Genomic DNA, 21,912 nt, shown 5'->3' with positions numbered 1-21,912 from the left:
CAATATATAAAAATCGGTTAGTAATTAGCTTTGGAAACATGATCTAATTGTTAATGAAAGTTTTAAAATACTTTTTAATATCCTACTCAAAGTATAGTGTAATATAAATCGATAACAATAACATTCTATGTAATGACCCGGGAACAATAATTATCGTAGAGTTTGTTGCATGGGTAGATCAGGCTCTATTATATTGTACCATGGTAACTTCTATAATTATCTTACAAAATTATCTCTTAACAATTATCTTAACAAAATTATCGCTTAATTTTCAAAATAAATGGTTAATAAGTTCTTCATCACAAATATTAAATTCAAAAGTAAATTTTATTCAAAGTGATTCATTTTGTAATAGGATGTCAAATTTAAGCACAATTCCTCCCTTGTGTTTTTATTTCTGATTACTCTCTTGGACACTTCATCCGCTGAGACGTTAAAGCTTTCAAAAATTATATATTTCTCCTTTTCTAAAAAATCTTCTTCATTTTACTCATTTTTTAAATTAAAGATTTTTTTTTTCAATTCAAGCTTTTTCAATTTAACCTTTATATCAATTTGCTTTTTTTTTTCTTAATATTTGAAATTTTAATATTATTTTCTTCAAAAATTTAATTTTTTGGGGTTAGATTAACTATTTTCTGAAAATTTGGCTTTTGGTATTTTCAAACATCATGGTCTATTATTAAAAATTATTTTCATTAAAATTTTCCTTGAAAAGTATACATGCTAACATAACCTCTCAAGTTATATATTATAGATAATAGTCAAGGGTACGCACTTAACCTCCATTCATTTGAAGAAAGAAAAAAAAAATAAGTTTATTTCTATTCTTCTTAATCTTCAAGCCCAAATATAAAATTTAGATATTTGATGTTAATATTTTATACAGTCTAATTCTCAGGTTAGAAGGTTTAAAGGAGGAAGCTTTGGAGAAGACCTGTACCAACAAAATCTTACGGGACCCAAGACCATGTTGCATTCATTCCCACTCTATAAGGCTTCACTTGTGCCATCCATACCAAAATTCTTTTCCATTAATTTTATTGTAGATGTGTTTTCATAGATAGTTTTCTTTATGATAAATATCCAACTATATAGATAAAATTAAAATTATTATTGCAGCTGAATGACTTCATTTTCTGTCACACATCTCACTCAGAGCTTCACTAAAAGAAAAAACTTGATATGTTTGTTCTTAATGCACAAAAGATTAAGTTTAACAATATATCAGGTTACAAGTTTGAGTAGAATGAAACAGAGCTGGTGAAGTTTTTTCGGAGGAAAACAATCAACTTGGAAATTTTGTTCTTGTAACTCATAAGAAAAGTGTCCTTAAAATTGATTGTAATATTGCATATTGTTATTACAAAGTTTTCTATTCCTTAAGAGCATCGATACAAACTCAAATATCTATTTATGAGCCTTTCGACAATACTGATAATCTATTGATTTAAATTTTACATATAATTGTCTATTTACTATTTTTTTAACGAACTATGATAAATGAATCCAATATGCTTATTTTAAGTATATTAGATTGAATTACTAATGAGATATGTTACTTTAATATTAGTCGTCCTATTAAAAGAAAGATTTTTTTTAAAGAATGATAAGATGTTATACAATAGAGATAGGCTTTAGTGATGGTTATGACTTTATAATCACCTCAATAGAAATTTGAGAAAAACTTTTCTGCTTATTTTACCATTTTTATAAGATATACTAATTTTTTAGGCTGAGACGATATTTGACCATGCACCATTCATTGGTGGTGGCTTACTACCAATCTAATTAATAATTTTATATTTTATCTCTTAAAAAGAATTTAAGTATATCATTTTTCTAGAACCCAAGAATTTTGAGTATTAGGAAAAACATCCAATTCTTTAATAAAGTATTATTTTTGAGGATATAATATCTGTATATATTTAAAAGAAACCTATTATCATATCAATAGTTCCTACTAAATCAGATTCTTTATTTTATTTCAGAATTTTAGTAAAATTCTCTTAAATAATAAGATTATGATAAATCAGAAGATAAATTCAAGGATACCTCACACTTCTTTTAAGTATACTTTATATGTACATATTTTACAAATATAATATGTCTACTTAAACAATATATAGCATTATTGTTATAGAATTTTTTAGACAGAAAAGGAATATATGTATATACATATATATGTATAATCTATTGTCCTTTAGTTATTCTCTCATTAATTCCAAAGAGATTTCTTTCTCTTCTCAAAAACCCAAATTTTCAAGTCTAATCATCACCCATCATACAACAACAAGCACTTTTGATAAGAGCTTCCAATGTATGGTCACCACAGAACATAAACAAACGACGACTAGTTAGAGAGCCTTGTTGTCCACCACCTCCATGCCCAGAGCCTTTGTAGATGATGCCGCTAGAACCATAGAGATTTGTGTACTACGCAGTGGAAATGGCACGTGCATCCAGATACTAATTAAAAGTGGTGATCAAGCTCTCGCCATAAATAAAAAAATATGATCATGAAGTCTAGATTTTACATATAGTCGACATAAAGTTTGAAAGATGAAACTTTCAATCTGTGTAATCATTAAGTAAGTGGGATGACGAGGAGATTAAGATTGTGCATTTTGTATATAATAAATTTAGGTGCGGCACTAACAGTCTCTAAAGAGACACTTGTAGCAACCAAAGGAGACGTAAGAGGCACATTATGCATTTTGGATCTCTTATACACCATTTGTAAGTTTTGCACTTGCCCTTTCTTAATCCGGATCACAATTTATCTTTTAGAAAGAAATATATCTATATTACTCTGTATAACATGTAGTGGATTTGCACATAAATATGCGTATAAACAACCAAAAAAATGATAAAGGTTTACCTCTCATGAGGCCAGTCAGGGCACCTCCACCTTTTATTAGCCAAAACATCACGGTAGAGGGTATAATCCTTAGTTGTGCGGATGCAAAAGCATCAGTCATTTTTACACCTTGTGCAGGTAATGAACTTGCCCCGATGGAATTACTGCTTTTTGCCAATGAGCCTTGATATGTTGTTTAGGTCTACAACAAGTTGTATTATTTTATTTTTTACTTGTATACAAATATGAGATCTTGTACAGATTCCTTCAGCCCAATACAAGTCATGGGACAAATGAAAAATTAAATAATTTTTTACTTCTATACAAATAGGAGATCTTTTAGGTATTCGTTCTAACTATAAAAGTCGTCTCACAAATGATAGATACTCAAACAAGTAAACTAAGTCATATAGTTAAAAAATAATCAGTATCATAATAGCAATTTATTTTATCACAAGACTTGACATTGTGGAATAGTTCATATTGAATTGCTAATTGCATCTTTATGCCACCAGTCCAACCTACTTAATAGTAATTGATAATTCCATCTTTTATATATATATATTTACATGCATCAATTTATACATAATGTGAGGAAAAACTTGAGGCTAAAAATTAGTTTTAAGGCTAAAAACTGAGGTGAAAATGAAGAGATAACATAATGTGAGGAAAAAAGAAGTTGACTATGAGCTAAGAGGAAGAGAGAACAAATTGACTACTTGAATAGAAAAGCTTCCAAGGAGGATGGATTTTTCATTTTTAAGCTCTAATAGACCATTTGGTGGAATAATTTTTTTTTTGTATAATTATATTTTAAAATTTCGTACGAGATCAGTAATAAGTTAAAGCTAACTGAAAAAACTTATAAATGTATCACATTAACTAAACTTACAAGTTTCTTCCACACAAAGATTAAATTCAAATGTAAATGTTATTTGAAGTGACTCATTTTGTACTATAATGGCTGCCATAGAATTAATAAAATCAATGTTTATAAGTATAATAAAATATCTTCTAAGTATAAAAATATTAAGTCCCAAATAACCATGGATTCTTTATTTAAGAAATAATATTTTAAATAGCCACAACTCCTTATTTACTTTAAATAGTTTATGATCCTTTATTTGAGTTCAAAGATTTCATAACTTATAGTATAAAATAAGGCTTACGGTTTTTACTACCTGCACAAAATAATCAACTGCACATTATTTTCTTCTTACATTGTAATTGTTCTTCAATAATTAGTTAATCCCCTAGATTGATACAAAGAAGAAGTACCATGAAAAGTTGGTTACCTTCTCTATGTATTTTACATTGTTATCGTAATCGACTTATGGTTTTATATTACATTATACTTTGAGTAGGATGTTAAAGGCTATTTCAAAATTGTCACTAACAATTAGATCGAATTTTCAAGGTTAATTACTAACCAATCTTTATATTGGTATATAAATACATGATTTAAAGCAGAGATATTGCATTAAAATAATTAATCACATTATTATAGAGTACAGTTGACGTTTTTATGTAACGTGACTTTTTACCTTATGCGTGGTGATAATCTTCTATCATTATCTCAATAAAATTTTATTTTTTGGAGATCTAAATGAGCCAATTAACAACATCTATGACTAGGTTGGAATCCGAGGACTAATTACCATATAAAATCGAGGTTAATCCAAGGAAAAATATAAGTGTTATCATATTGAGAAGTGGTAAGGAATTGCTAGAAAATTCCAATCTTAGGCAAGGCTTATGAAAAGACACAGAATCAGAAGCTCCAGTTGATGGCAAAACAGATGGAACAAAGCCAGACTCTAACTAGGCAACATTATTCACAATCCCTCCATCATTTCCATAAAGATTTGCACAATTAAGGAAAGAAAAAAAAGACAAGGAGATCCTATAAACTTTTCACAAAGTTGAGGTAAATATTCCTTTACTCAATATAATTAAACAGATACCTCAATATACCAAGTTTTTAAAAGAGTTGTGCACCAACAAGAAAAAGCTAAGCTGCAATGAAAGAGTAAGCGTGGGAAAAAATGATTCAGCTATAATTCAGAGGAAACTACCCCCAAATGCAAAGACCAAGGTATGTTTGCTATTTCTTGCAAGGTAGACACTTTAGAAATAAAGAAAGCCATGTGTGATTAAGGAACGTCAATAAATGTCATGCCTTTGTCTATTTATTCAAGGTTAAATGTTGGTCCATTAAAAGAAACATGTGTTATACTTCAGCTAGCTGATAGATGAATAGTTTATCCTGAAAGAGTTCTAGAGGATGTTCGTGTCAAAGACAATAGTCTCATTTTTCTTACTGATTTTTATGTGTTAGACATGAAAGATGATAAATTATCTAATCCCTTTGATATTTTTCTAAGAAGACCTTTTTTTAATACAGTCAAAACGAAGATAGATGTGCAGGATGGTACACTCATTATGGAACTTGATGGAGAAACTGTAAAATTTAATGTTTATGATGAAGTATCCCAGTGATGTGTCTTATGTGTATGGTGTTGATACTGCAAATCCTCTAAGTTAAAAATATTTTGATTCAAGCCATAATGAGAAATTGAACATTGTGTTTTCTAATAATTTTGATGTGGACAGCTTAAAAGTTTTAGAAGAGGATTTTGTTGCTGAGAAGAATTCACAAAATATTGTGTTCAAATGGGAGTCACTTAAATCTCAAAGGAACAATGTATCGTGTGTTGACCTTTCTATTTCTGACACATAACGTCTACCTTCTATTTTGCAGGCGCTAAGATTAGAGCTCAAACTACCGCCTGAACATTTAAAATATGTGTTCTTGGGAGGATAGGAGACCTTTCTGGTGATAAGTTTTAAGGAGCTAAGTAGGTTATAAGAAGACAAACTAATTTAAGCGCTTAAAAATTGACAATTTCTAGCCTACGACATTAAACAAGGGCGCTCAATGGGAGGCAATCCATATATTTTTCTTCATTTTTTTTCAATTTTCATTATTTGCATTAGTGATTTCAAATTATTTACAATATTTTTCTCTGAGTTAACATGAGTTCTATGGTGATTAGAATGTAGGGATAGGAAACTAGGTGCTGAAGTAAAAAAAAAAAAAAACCAAAACTCTGGAACAGCCAAACAAGCCTTGTCCAAGGCTTGTGTCAGGCCCATAAGACAAGGCCATGTGCTCGAGAGACACAATCATGTGTTACCACCAAAGTGTTTCTGTAAGGGAAACACAATCGTGTGTTTGCCCAACACAGCCATGTGTCAATCTACACATAAGCCTTACCTAAGGCTTGTGTCAGACTCTTAAGGCACAACCGTGTGTTACCGCAAAAGCGTTTTTGTGAGGCAAACACGGTCATATGCTTGCTAAACATGGTCATGACGTGTCTACAATAAGGAAATCAATAGAATCCCAAGAAAAATACGGTCGTGTGCATGCCTGACATAGCCATGTGTCCGTCCCCACATAAGCCTTTCCCTAAGACTTATATCACCTAGCAACACATTTGTTGGTTCTCAGAATGTGATGTTTCCCAATGTATCCCACCTCCAAGTCAAGAAACCCAGGGAGTTAATCTGTCACTTCATTTTTATTTTTCATTATTTGCATCATATTAGGGAAAATGTGTAGTTTAAGTGTGGGAGAAAGACATTATGTATTCTGTATCTTAGGTAACTAGTTTTTCTTTTTCTTTTTAGCTAGTTTGTTACACCACACATATACCTCCAATAATTTTTTTTTGGCTCCAATCTTCACAACTATCTCCATTATTTTTAAACAACTCTAATGGGGAATTTCAAAAGTCGATTTGCACTTATAAACATCTCCTAGGAGGTATTGCTTATTTTTCATCTTTTTACACTATAGATGGTTGGTCTTTGATTACATATTGACAATGACGTGTTTGAGAGTTGCCTATTCAAAAAAAAGATTAATTAATTTTCTTTTATTTTTGGGTAAATATCAATACTCGAAAGAACTCCTCTAAAACTTGTCCAGAATTATGTGCTTTAAATTAATAAATCAAATTATCTATCATGTCATGAGTAGGATGGAGCATAAAATACACTTAATTTCAAAAATTATTGGAGTAAAAGTGTGAGATGAAGTGTAAAATTCACTCACAATGAAAGGAAAAAAAGAGAGCACGAATAATAATTTACTCCTCTAGTCAAATGATTACAAGTAGCGCTAGTAGCCACTAGAAACTAGTGACCAACTAAGTAACTTGGTGCATTCATCACAAATGTTTTCCCTTGCATCAAAAGGTTGGTGATGTTTCTAGTAAGCAAAGGTGCTTAAGCTTTTTTATTTTTATCTTGAACCAATTGCATGAATCCTTATATCTGAACAGGTTTGGTTGTTGTTCTACTAAGTATTGTCTATTCCCCTCAATGAAATTTTTGTGCACTAAATTTGCAAAACTCTCTCATGTCATGTTTTGATGTTGTCAAAGTGGTTATTTATTGGTGTGGTTCCATGAAACTCAATCCCACAAATTACTAATTGATGGTTATTCTTGCAACTTGAGGATTGAGGTATAATATGCGAGTTGTGATGAAATGATTGGGAGTAAGTGAGTTGAAGGTGAAGAGATTGGGATTGATGGAGTGCATTGTGTAGTGCTTGAGGACAAGAACAAGATAAGTGTGGGACTTTTTACCTTATGTGTGGTTATAAACTTATATCCTTATCTCAATAGAATTGTATTTTTTAATTTAAAAAAATAAATAAATGATGAATAAGTTCTTTAACGCATGGATTAAAATTTAAAAGTTGATTTTAAAATAGTTGGCGACCATAGAATTAATCAAATCAATATTTTTAATTATTTTATATCTATTAAGTAAGGTATCACATAAATATAATAAAATCGCATCCTTTAAAAACAATGGATTCTTCATTTAAGTTTTTAAATTTCAAAAAATAATACCACTTTCTAAATATCCATAGATTCTTTCTTTAAGTTCAAAGATTTTATAAGTTATAATATGATATATAAATCTTTATCATTATTTTAGTTGTACATGTATATATTTATGTGCAAATCAACTATATGTTATGCTAAATAATGTGTATATATATTTTTCTAAAAGATAAACTGTGATGCTAATGAAGAAAGAGCAAGTTACAAAACTTGCAGAGGGTGTACACGAGATCAATAATGCAGAATGAACCTTTTGTGTTTGCTTTGGTTGCTAGAAGTGTTGCTTTAGGGACTCTCAATGTCACACCTACATTTATTATATGCAGAATGCACAGCCCTAATCTCCCCTAATCATCACTCTGGCTTAATTATTACATATATTTAAAGTTTCTTCTTTCAGACTTTGTATCGACTATACGTAAACTCCAAAATGCATGATCATGTTTTTTAATTAACAACCCGAGTGTGATTACCACTTTTATTTGGAATTTTGATGCACTTGCCATCATCCACTGCATAGTACACAAATCCCTACAGTGATGGCAGTAGCATCTGCAGAGGCTCTGGGTGTAAAGGCGGTAGACGACAAGGCTCTCTAACTAGTTGTCGTTTGTTCAGGTTCTGTGGTGGCCATACATTGGATGCTCTTATCAAAAGAGCTTGTTGTTATATGATGGGTGATGATTAGACTTGAAAATTTACATTTGGAATTTGGGTTTTGGAGAAGAGAAAGAAAACTCTTTGGGATTAATGAGAGAACTAAAGGACAATAGTGGATATATATGTGCATATATGTATATTCTTTTTCGAAGTTCTCATTGTTTCTTTCTATTGATTGCATGGTTTTTATTAATTAATATGATATTTTTGTTTGTTTCCTTTGAAAAATTTACCATACTTAACAATAATGTGATTAGTTATTTTAATGTAATATTTTTGTTTAAATTATATATTTATATAACAATTTATAAAAATTGGTTAAAATTTAATATCGAAAACATGATCTAATTATTATTAAAAATTCTAAAATACTTTTTATAACAGTCAACTTTATGCTACCGTATACTTGGTTTAATAAAATATTTTAATCATATGATTTATTTACTAATGTAAAACAAATATATATATATATATATTCTCTAATTTAACTAAGGAGAAATAAAAATGGACTAACAATTTAAATATAACTGTTCTAAAATAGGAGAATAAACTTATACAAAGAAAAAAGTACTCTTAATTAAGGTATTTTGAATGAAATTATAACTTTCTAAAATTGTTATTACTTTAAATAAATTAAATAATAATAAGAACTAGAAAAAAATATACATTTATATAGGTGAACAAAAATTAGATTATAAATATGAATAATTAAAGTTAGATATAAATTTATTTAGTTTATATAGCATGCATAAGTAAACATTAAGTATAAATAAACGAACAAAAGGGTCTGTATAAATAACCACGCAAAAATATATATATGTTTAAAAAATATGAAAGTATTATACAAATATATAGGAATATATAAATAGATACATTTAGATATGTATATGTAATAAGAAAATAAACATAGATATATGCATTTGTGTGTGTATATATATTTAGATACATATTGATGTGTATATGTAATAAGAAAATAAACACATATATATGTAATTTGTTTGTGTATATATATTGCTAAGAAATATAATGATGTCTAGATAATATATATATATAGGTATATTATATATATGTGTGTAAATAAAATAAATTTTTAAAAAATAAAATTCAAATAAAAGAAATTAATTTGAATAGTTTGCCGTTGGAAATGATTAACACTCAGGAGCAGATTGGTTGCCCTTGATTTGACACAACTCATGGTTCAAAGTTGTGGCCAGGACCAAACCACATGGTTAGCAGCTGTGATGACCTTCTAGGTGTCATTAAGACTGACGATCTTTGCCAGTTGTGGTCGGCCATCCAACATATCAATGGCTGTGGTGCCGTGCATGTGTTTGGACAGTCGGATGATGAGTTAAATTCAGTTAAAAGCTTCCTTCTCTTCACAACTTCGTCTTCATCTTCTTCAAACCCAAAATTCCAGTTACACAAATGAGTGAGTGGGGAAGTTCATAGCAAAAAATAGTAGAAAGAGAGGGAGAGAGTGATGCACCAGAATAGAACGCGTGTTTTGTGTGCGTATCAGAAGAGAAATTGCTTCTTCATGATAAGAGGTGAGTTATTTCTTTCTCTTTTAATTTGTTCTTTTTAGTTCTTTGGTATCCTAAGGTCATTTTTATTTGGAAGATTAGCTTTTAAATTGTTGCTGCAAGTCCCACAACTAAGTATAGTAGCTGGTGCACCTGAAAAACAATTCTATTCAAATAGTTGTCTATTTTCTATTCTGATTCCTTTTCTGTTTTATTTTTATTTTACAAATTCGTAATCAATAATTAGAATAACATGTTAGGAATGTTAAAATTTATTTTCCAGCAGGAAAACAAATCACAAATCCGAATCTAACCTAAAAACATCACTCAACTATGCATGCACAGTCACATTGAGTTAGAGAGAATAATCTTCAAATTTTCAACAATTCCTTCATGCGATTTAACTTTTGTCTCGTGCATTTATTAGGTATGATGAGTGATATTTTAACAAATCTACGCACGCAGCTACTAACACTATTTCTATAGAGGGTACAAGTTACCAACTAGCTAAAAGTGGAAGCACAATCAATTAGTAATAATAAAGACGTGAATAAATATATACAATTTACTCTGTACTCTCTGGTCATCATCAATCAGTTATCTCTCTAATTGTCATAATCTATGTCCTTGAGTCCTAGGATCATGAAGAGCAATCAGTTTAGAGTCTTCAGATCACTAAACCTGGTTCCAAACTAGAACTCAATATCACAACCAAAGCCTAATGGCTCCCTTATTAAACTCAATATCCATCCAAAGAAATCAATGAACCAGATTTAACTGGACATTGTTTTATTTGTGTTTTAGACCTTTTAATAATTTTTTAAATTTAATATATATTTTTTATTTCAATTTATGTTATAAATATATAAAATTATTATAATTTAATTACTTCAATTGCTTTTTAGATTATTTGTTTTACTTAAACTTTTATTATAGTTAATTACATTATTTTATTTACTTAGATTTTTAATTCTATTCCTTTTTATTACTTTAAATATTTTTTTAACTTAATTTAAATTTTACTTAAGTTTTATTTTTATTTTAATACCACCGTCACAATTACCTTACCCAATTTCCATCTCATATTACACTTAACCATTTTCCAATTTAACTTTTACAAATTTCCATTTTTCTCCATTTTTATTAATTTTTCTTTCTTGGTTCTTCCCAAAGACACCAACCTTTCCAACTCTCTCGCCTATGGGAAAGTCCCATTGCTGGGTTTGTCACCCAGTGGGCTTCTGTGAAGGCGCCTCGGCATGATTTCATGAATATCGGGCCATCACGACCCGCTGGTCTGTTGCACAAGCAACTGGCCCAAAGGAAACAAACTTTGTGCAGTTGCACAGTACCGGCTTTCCATCTTTGGCATTCACAAATGCACGGATCATATCTGCATGCTCCGGCTTGGCATATGCATTTCTACACCATGTTAGAGACGTCTCAAGCCATTATAGGTGCCCAGAAAAAAGTCTCTTCCGTTAACCAGTATTGTAGAGTAATGTTGCATAATCTCAAGGAACTTTGGTCCTCGATTTTCTGAACAAAAATAGAGGAGCTTATGTTTTTCGTCCCTTTCTTCTTAGTTTTGCTAATAATTATTCATCATTTTATTGCTATTAAATCAATATAATAATTAAATATTAAAATTCATAAATTAATAAATAAAAATTACCACAAAAATGCAAATGACACTCACTCTATCTATCTATTTAAAATGCCACTTAATTTTAATTTTTGAAAAAGTTTACCATATGCAAATTAATCCATGGAGGCCATTTTTTTGTATAACTAGAAATATCACCCATATTATCTGAGAAATGCAGGAGACAAAAGTTAAATTGCACGAAGGAATTGTTGAAATCTCGAGTGTTCTTCTCTGAAACTAAGTGTGACCATGCATGCAAAGTTGAGTGATGTTTTTAGGTTATATTCGGGTTTGTGATTTGTTTTATTGTTTAAAATAAATTTTAACATTCATAACATGTTGTATGAATTTGTAAAAGAAAAACGAAATATAAATAGAATTGGAATGGAGAACAGATGCTTACCTAAACAAAGGTGTCGTTCAGGTGAACTAGCTATTAGTTTTAGTTCTGAGACTTGCAGCAACAATTTAAGAACTAATCTTTCAAATATAAATGGTCTTAGGACACCAAAGAACTTAATGGAACAAATTTAAAAGGGAAAAAATGACTCACCTCATCAAGAAAAAGTGATTTCTACTCTAATACACAGACAAAACATGCCCTCTCACTCACTTATTTAACTGGAATTTTGGGTTTGAAGAAGATGAAGATGATCTTGTGAGGAGAAGGAAGTGTTTATCTAAATTTACCCAACATCTCAACCGTCTAAACACATGCACGGCGTCCTAGCCATTGATATGTTGGATGGCCGACCACAACTGGCAAAGGTGGCAAGTTTTCTTGACACCTAGCTGGTCATCATAGGAGCTCACCATATGGCTGGGTCCTGGCCACAACTTGAAACGGTGAATGGTGTCAAATCAGGGGCAACCAATCTACCCCTGAGTGCTAGTCATTTGCAGCGAGAAGCTACTCAATGTAAACAATAACCCATAAAAATATCCTATTTCCATATATAATAACTTAACAAATTAAAAATTCTCCTAACTGTAATTTAAACTATTAAATACAATTTTATTTAACAAAGAGAAGTGAATTTCAAACTAGATATCCATGCCAGTTTTAGATAAGTGAGTTTCAAACACACTTGTCTAGTCACTGGTAAATCACCCAAAACATTTGGCATATGCTTGAAAATCGTATACCAAAATAATCACACCCTAAAAAGGAGTTCTGATTTCCTTACAAACAATAAAGGCTCCTGAAGTTTTGTCACTCATACTACCAAATACTTGTCCTTAAACACCACTATGAGAGATTTGTACTAGGAATAAAATTTCAAAATTTGGGGACAAATTTTGTTTAAAGAGGGAAGAAATGTAATAGTCAGATATATGCAACTATATATTTAGTTTAATAAACTCTTTGGATCATCTGATTTATTTACTAATGTAAAATAAATATATATAGTCTCTAATTTAAAAAAACAGATAAAAATAGATTAACAATTTAAATACAATTATTCTAAAATAAAAAAATAAACTTATACAATTTTAAATAAAAGAGTATTCTCAATTAAGGTATTTTGAAGAAAATTATAACTTTCTAAAATTGCCATTACTTTAAATAAATTAAATAATAATAAGAACTAGAATAAAATATACATTTATATAGGTGAACTAAAATTAGATTATAGATATGCATATGAATAGTTAAACCAGGATATAAAGTTATTTAATGTTTATATAGCATGTATAAGTAAACATTAAGTATAAATAAATGAAAAATATGTGTCTATAAATAAACACGCAAAAATAAATATAGATATATGTATACAAATATATACAAGTGTTATACAAATATATGGAAATATATATTTAGATACATATAGATATGTATATGTAATAAGAAAATAAACATATAATGTGTATTTGTGTGTATATATATAACTATAAGAAATATAGTGATGCTTAGATAAAATAAATATATAAACATTTATATTTAACTGTTGTATGCATATGTATATAGTTATATTATATATATGTGTGTGTAAATAAATTAAATTAAAAAGATAAAATACAAATAAAAGAAATTAATTTGAGTTGTTTGCCGCAGGAAATGATTAGCACTCGGGCAGATTGATTGCCTTGATTTGCACCACTCACCATTCCAAGTTGTGGCTAGGACCAAGCCACATGGTGAGTTGCTGTGATGACCAACTAGGTGTCAAGAAAACTGGCCATCTTTGCCAGTTGTGGTCGGCCATCCAACATATCAATGTTTGGGACACCGTGCATGTGTTTGGACCATTGAGATGTTGGGTAAATTTAGATAAAGGCTTCCTTCTCTTCAAAACTTCATCTTCATCTTCTTCAAACCCAAAATTCCAGTTAAACAAGTGAATGAGAGGGAAGATTGAGAGCAAAAGATAGTATAGAGAGAGAGACGCACCAGAATAGAACACATGTTTTATGTGAGTATCAGAGGAGAAATTGCTTCTTCTTGATAAGATGAGTCATTTTTTCCTCTTCTGATTTATTCTTTTTAATTCTTTGGTGTCATAAGACATTTCTATTTGGAAGATTAACTATTAAATTATTGCTGCAAGTCCCAGAACTTAGAACAATAGCTGCTACACTTGAACGACGCCTCTGTTTAAGTAGGCATCTGTTCTCTATTCCAACTCATTTTCTATTTTATTTTTTTTTTACAAATTCATAATCAATCATTAGGATAACGTGTTAGAAATGTTAGAATTTATTTTTTAGTAGTAAAACAAATCACAAACACGAATCTATCTTGAAAACATCACTCAACTTAGCATGCATAATCATACTAAACTGTAGAGAAAAATCTTCAAATTTTCAACAATTCCTTCACGCGATTTAGCTTATGTCTTGTGCAGTTATTAAGTAAGATAGGTAATATTTTAGATTATACAAAAATAGCCTTTATATATTAATTTGCATGTGGTAAACTCTTTCAAAAATTAAAACTAACCGGTGTTTTAAATAGATAGAGTGAGTAATTGTCATTTGCATTTTTTTAGTGATTTTTATTTACTAATTTTATGAGTTTTAACATTTAATTATTATATTAATTCAGTATAAATTAAATGACGAATAATTATTAGAGAAACTGGAAAGAAAATGACAAAAAACAAAAGTTCATTTGTTTCTTCTAAGAATGTCGGACACCAAAGTGCCTTGTGGTTATGCAGCCCTATTCTGCAGTACTAGTTCACATAAGAGACATTTTTCTGGGTACCCAGAATTGCTTAAGACTTCTCTAGCATGGTGTAGAAAAGAAAATGTCAGAGGGTGCAAAGCTGATCTGGGCATCTGTGAATGCAAAAGATGGAAAGCTAGCAGTATGCCACTACAGAGTCTATTTCCCTTGCGCCAGTTGCTTGTGCAATAGGCTAGCAGGCCATGCTGGCTGGACTGGCATGAAATCAGTGAACCACATTTAACTAAATATTGTGTTATTTGAGTTTTAAACCCTTTAATAATTTCTTAAATTTAATATGATTTTTTATTCCTTATTTAATTTACTAATATGTAAAATTATTATAATTTAATTACTTCAATGATTATTTTTTATACTTAGACTTTTATTGTAATTAATTATGTTATTTTGTTTACTTCAATTTTTAATTCTATTCCTTTTTTATTAATTTAAAAATTTATTTTATCTAAATTTAAATTTTACTTTATTTTTATTTTTAGTTTTATTTTTATTTTACTGCCAGTATCACAATTACCTTACCCAATTTCCATCTCGTATTATACTTAACCATTTTCTAATTTAACTTTTACAAATTTCCATTTTTTTCGAATTTTTATTAATTTTTCTTTCTTAGTTCTTCCCAAAGACCCCAATCTCTCCAGCTGTCCAGCCCATGGGAAAGTCCCCATACTGGGCTCGTGGCTTAGTGAGCTTCCATGAAGGCCCCTCAGCATGATTTCATGCCTATTGGGCCAGCATGGCCCTTTGGCCTGTTGTATAGGCAACTGGCCCAAGAAAAGCAGACTGTGCAGTGGCACACTTCGAGCTTTCTGTCTTTGGCATTCATGGATGCTCGGGTCATCTCTACACCCTCCGGTTTGGCATATGCATTTCTTCACAATGCCAGAGACGTCCCAAGCCATTATGGGTGCTCGGAAAAACATCTCTTCTGAGAACTAGTACTATAGAACAGTGCTGCATAATCACTGGGCACTTTGGTGCCCGGCACTCTTAACAAAAAGATATGAGCTTCTATTTTTTGTCCCTTTCTTCCTAGTTTTGCTAATATTTATTCGTCATTTAATTTGTACTAAATTAATATTATAATTAAATGTTAAAACATAAAAAGTCAGTAAAAAAAATTAACACAAAAATACAAATGACACTCACTTACTCTAACAATTTAAAACACAACTTAATTTTGATTTTTAAAAGAGCTTACCATCGTAAATTAATCTATGAAGCCATTTTTGTATAATCTGAAATGTCAACCGTCTTACCTGATAAATGCATAAGATAGAAGCTAAATTACACGAAAAAATTGTTGAAATATCGAAAATTCTTCTCTGCAGCTCAGTATGACTATGCATATAGAGTTGAGTGATGTTTTGGGTTAGATTCGGATTTGTGATTTATTTTACTATTTGAAAATAAATTCTAACATTCCTAACACGTTGTCCTAATGATTAATTATGAATTTATAAAAAAAAAACGAAACAGAAAAAAAATTGGAATAGAAAACAGAACCCTACCTAAACAAAGTGGTCATTCAGGTACAGCAGCTACTGTTCTGAGTTTTGGGACTTGCAACAGCAATTTAAGAGTTAATTTTCCAAATAAAATTAGTCTTAGAACACCAAAGAACTAAAATGAACAAATTAGAAGAGGAAAAAATGACTCACCTTCTCAAAAAGAAGTGATTTCTCCTTTGATACGCATACAGAGCACGCGTTATATTCTGGTGCATCACTCTCTCTCTCTTTTTCTACTATTTTATGCTCCCAACCTTCCCACTCACTCACTTGTTTAACTAGAATTTTTTGTTTAAAGAAGATTAAGACGAAGTTGTGAAGAGAATGACGCTTTTAACTAAATTTAACCTATTATCTGACGGTCTAAATGCATACACGACATGATAGTCGTTGATATGTTGGATCGCGGACCACAACTGGGAAAGATGGTTGGTTTTCATGACACCTAGCCGGTCATCATAGCAGCTCACCATGTGGCTCGGTCCTAGCCACAACTTGGGTCGGTGAGTGGTGTCAAATCAGGGGCAACCAATCTTCCCCCGAGTGTTGATCATTGCTGGCGGCAAACTATTTAAATTAATTTCTTTTATTTGTATTTTATTTTTAAAAAATTTATGTTGTTTACATACACATATTTATAATATGCCTATATATATGCATATAATAGTTGAATATAGATATATATATATTTTTTATCTAGACATCACTATACTTCTTAGAGAGATATATATACAAACAAATATATGTGTTTATTTTCTTATTACATATACATATCTATATATATATAAATATATATATATACATGTATACACACAAATACATATATATATGTTTATTTTCTTATTACATATACATATCTATATGTCTCTAAATATATATTCCTATATATTTGTATAACACTTTTATATATTTTTAAACATATATTTATTTTTTATGTGTTTATTTATACACACATTTGTGTTCATTTATTTATACTTACTTTTTAGTTTTACATGCTATATAAACTAAAAAAATTTATATCCAGGTTTAATTATTCATATTTATAATTTAATTTTTGTTCACCTATATAAATGTATATTTTTTCTAGTTCTTATTATTATTTAATTTACTTAAAGCAATAGTAATTTTAAGAAGTTACAATTTTTTTCAAAGTACCTTAATTGAGAATACACCTTTCTTTGAAATTCTATAGGTTTATTCTCCTATTTTAGAATAATTGTATTTAAATTGTTAACCTATTTTTATTTCTCTTTATTTAAATAAGAGAACATATATATTTTTTACATTAGTAAATAAATCACATGATTAAAAGATTTTATTCAACTAAGTACCCATAGAATATGGCTGACTGTTATAAAAGATATTTTAGAATTTTTATTAGCAATTAGATTATGTTTCTAATATTAAATTTAACCAATTTTTATATATTGTTATGTAAATATATGATTTAAATTAAAATATTGCATTAAAATAACTAATCACATTATTGTAAAATATATTAAATTTTTCAAAAGAAATAAAAAAATATATCAAATTAATTAATAAAAATCACGCAATAAATGAAAAAAAAAAAAGAACTTATAGAGATGGAATATAAAATTTAGCACGTTGATCAAGCATTCATACATAACTAAAAAAAAAAATTAATGATCACATTTTTCATGAAGCTAAGACTTTTGAACAAACGACTAGTTAGAGAGCCTTGTCGTCCACCACCTCCACATCTAAAGCTTCTGCAGATGCTACCGCCAACACAAGAGGGATTTGTGTACTATACGCTGAAGATGGCACCTGCATCTAGATTCCAACTGAAAGTGGTGATCAAGTTCGAGTCGTTAATTAAAAAATATGATCATGAAGTCTAGAGTTTACGTATAGTCAACATAAAGTCTAAAAGATGAAATTTTGAATTTGCACAACAAATAAGCCAGAGTGATGGTTAGGTAAGATTAGGGCAGTGAATTATGCAAATAATAAATGCAGGTGCTGGATTGATAATTCCTAAAGCAACACTTGTAGCAACCAAAGCAGACGCAAGAGATGTGTTTTGCATTTTGGATCTCTTGTACACCCTCTGCAAGTTTTTCGACTTACCCTTCCTTCATGAGCATCACAGTTCATCTTTTACAAACACACATATACACACATTACTTACCATAACATGTAGTAGATTTACACAAATATATACATATGCAACCAAAATAATGATAAAGATTTATCTCTCATAATGCCAATCGGGCCACCTCCATTTTTTATTAGCCAAAGCATCTTGGTAGAGCCTGTAATCCCTAGCAGTGCGGTGGCAAAAACATTGGTCTTTTTTACACCTTGTGCAGGTAATGAACTCGCCCTAATGGAACTGCTGCTTTCCACCAATGATGTAACACCCATTAATTTTATTATTATTATTATTATTATTATTATTAATTTTTAATTTATTTTATTTAGTTTATTTTGTAATTATTGAAATTTTAATTGATTTATTTAATTTAATAAAAATAAAAATAATAATAATGATAAAATTGGGTAAAAATATTATTTGGATTTAATTGAAATTGATTTTGGGAAAAAGGGGTGAAAATTTGGGTTATGGGGGTGTTTTTGAAAAGAAAATCGAAAATCGGGGGTCAAAACATAATTTAGAAAAGTTGTGCCACGTCAGCAGCCACGTCAGCGGCCCGGTCAGCAGCCCCGACCAACCAGGACGCGCCGCGTGGCAAGGACACGCTGACCAGGGGACGGGCCACGGGGGCGATCCGCGTGCGTGCGATCGGACGGCCCAGATCTGTTCCCGCACGCACGGACGGACCAGATCAAACGTGCGCACAGACGGCCCAGATTCACGCACATGGACGGCCCAGATTCACGCGCACGAACGACCCAGATTCACGCGCACGAACGACCCAGATTTAATCAGGCACGGCGGCCCAGATTTCATCGTGATGAACGGTCCAGATTTAATCCCAATTAAATCGCGATCGAACGGTCCAGATTCAATCTTGATGGATGGTCAATATTAAAAGGCGAAGGGTATAAATACCCCCACCCACACCTGACCAAAGAAACCCTAGCCGCCAGTGCTCACCGGAGAAGAAGAACCAGTCGCCGGAGGAACCGGCCGCCGCACCGGGGAAATTTCTGACCGCCGATCGAGGTAATTTTTCTCCCCCTTGCTCGTTTTTTGACGCTGAGTCCGCCTATGGCCAAACCACCGGCCAAACGGCAGGAAAACTCAGTCGAAACCCAGCGGCGCCGCCGTGCCGCTCCTCGGTTTTTGTCTTCGATGAGGCCCTTCCCGGCCTCCGTTCGATGCAAATTTTATACCACTGTGATCACCGTTCTTTTCTCTACAGGTTGATCGGAGCCAAATCACCAAAACACGATTCACGCCGGAGAGCCACCGCACCCGAGAGCACCGCCGCCGGTAAGCTTCGATTTTTCGTGATTTTTTGGCCCATCGAGGGCCCTAGGGTTGTTCTATCGCAGGGACCGATGCAAGTGTGGCTGAATTCGGCCGAAAATGGCCAATCCGAGGTGAATCACCGCCGCTTGCGGCGGCGCCGTCGCCGGAGCACGGCGGAGCCGTCGTGCCGGAATTGCGATATTGGCCGAAAGGGGCCCTAGGTCTAATTTGGAATTTTTTGGGACATGTGCAGGTACCAGTAGTGCGTTTCAGTTCCTCGAGAAAAATTCAGGGAAAATTAGGGACAGCCTGTAGGCGCACTATAGAGCCGTATTCAGACCCCGAAACAAGTAAGGACCCCTCACCCTATTTCCTATCACGGTATTAAAGCTAAATAAATAATTAAACTGTACTGTGTAACTTTATAGATGTATAATTGATTAAGGTTGCCAATGGAGTCCGAGTCTGATACTGTGTTGGTCTATTAGTGTTTGATTTAATTTCCAGTATTAAATGCAGCATGATGTCTGATGTTTTCATTTCATAGTTTCGTGTGCATATAACACTATTTTATTGATTATGGGTTGAATGACTGAGAACCCGATATTGTGTGTTGTCTTGTTTGGCATAAATTACTGGTCTACATGTTTTGTATGATTGGATGAATGAGATTAAGAAAAAAGGCAAAAAGGTTATGTGAATTGATAGTGGATATTGTGGACAGCCTGACTAGATATCCTGGGAGATGGTGGACGGATCGGGTCAGTAAGGAACCCTACCAGGAATGTGGTCTCTCATACCAGACGGGGTATGGAGACCTTATGTGTTTGGCGCCCATACCAGATGGGGTATGGAGACGGCCCATTTTACCCTCATACCGGACGGGGTATTGAGGTTCATGATTTTGGCGCCCATACCGGACGGGGTGTGGGGACGGCCCTGGAATCAGGTTATAAATGTTAAGGGTTCACGGGTAGCGGGACCCCTATGGATCCCCATGGATACTAGTAGGCTGGTAAATGAGGAAAATATGTTGTGTAATGATTAAAATGCAAAGGCGTGGTAAATATTATGTTATACAGTTCATATGATTTCATGATGATGATAATGTTATTGCTTTCGTATGTTGTTTTATGATGATAATGTTATTGCTTTCGTATGTTGTTTTATGAACTTCACCGAAGTAAGTGGACAGTGAAGGATTTTATTATTGATAAAAGAATTTGTTATAAATTATGCTCCATTGGTCTCTTTGTGTTTTCTACTCACCTTTACCTCCGTGGCGGTGAGATAGTGTGATGTCTTTACTGGGCTGGTGTAGCTCATTCCTTATTTAACCATTTCAGATCAGGAAGACATTGTTCCCGAGCCCGTTCCGCAGGAAGACGGCGAAGGGGACGCCTAAAGACTCCGTAGTTATATTTATAGTTTTTATTTTCGAATTTCTCTCTTAGTTAGTTTGTAATTTCATATTTTGAGTATGTTTTGGTTATTGTGTAAGGGATGTTAGTCAAAATTTTTATCACGGTTCTGCATTTGACATTTTTAATACATATATTTCATTTAAATTTTCGGGGCCGTTACAAATGAGTTTTAATTATTGTTTAAGTTTACAGCAAGCTTGTACTATTTGATTTTGTACTTCTATACAAATAGGAGATTTTATAAGTATTCCTTATGCCCATATAGGTCGTGAGACAAATGAAAAATTGAATGATTTTTTACTTCTATACAAATAAGAGATCTTGTACGTATTCTTTCTCCCTCTAAAAGTCATGTGACAAATGACGGATAGTTAAACAAGTAAACTAAGTTATGAAGTTATCAAACTAATTAGTATCTTAATAGTAGTTCATTTTATCACAAAATTTAACATTTTGGAATAGTACACATTGAATTGTAATTGCATCTCTATGCCATCAATCTAACCTACTTAATATTAATTGATAATTTCCTCTTTTATATATTTATATATTCATATACGTCAATTTATACATAATGTGAGGAAAAATTTGAGACTAAAAGTTAGGTTTAAGGCTAAAAATTGAGTTGAAAATTAACAAATGATATATGTGAGGAAAACAAATGTTGACTGTGAGCTAAGAGGAAGAGAGAACAAATTAATTACTTGAATAGTAAACTTCCAAGGAGGATGAATTTTTCATTTTTAAGCTCTAATAGACCATGTGGTG

The 21,912-nt window shown here is 31.5% G+C and overlaps 2 long non-coding RNA genes across 3 annotated transcripts; one reads left to right on the top strand and one right to left on the bottom strand.

The window, feature by feature from the left end:
- The first annotated feature begins 9,666 nt into the window (after positions 1 to 9,666).
- Positions 9,667 to 12,604, top strand: LOC148252936 (uncharacterized). The gene is made up of 2 exons (XR_015813424.1): positions 9,667 to 9,992; positions 11,142 to 12,604. It is a non-coding gene; the product is annotated as an uncharacterized LOC148252936 (long non-coding RNA).
- An 899-nt stretch (positions 12,605 to 13,503) lies between these two features.
- On the bottom strand, positions 13,504 to 16,659 carry LOC148252935 (uncharacterized). Of its 2 annotated transcripts, none has more exons than XR_015813422.1 (2): positions 14,009 to 16,659; positions 13,504 to 13,927 (listed from the first exon to the last, which is right to left on the bottom strand). It is a non-coding gene; the product is annotated as an uncharacterized LOC148252935 (long non-coding RNA). The 2 variants fall into 2 exon arrangements; XR_015813423.1 differs by having other exon boundaries at positions 13,504 to 13,924.
- Between the last annotated feature and the right edge of the window lie 5,253 nt (positions 16,660 to 21,912).

The sequence above is a fragment of the Carica papaya genome, chromosome 7 (genome assembly GCF_054855325.1).
Source record: "Carica papaya isolate Zhongbai chromosome 7, ASM5485532v1, whole genome shotgun sequence".
NCBI classification, from domain to species: Eukaryota; Viridiplantae; Streptophyta; class Magnoliopsida; order Brassicales; family Caricaceae; genus Carica; species Carica papaya.
Note: the sequence above shows the minus strand (reverse complement) of the source record. Positions and strands in the feature narration are given on the sequence as shown.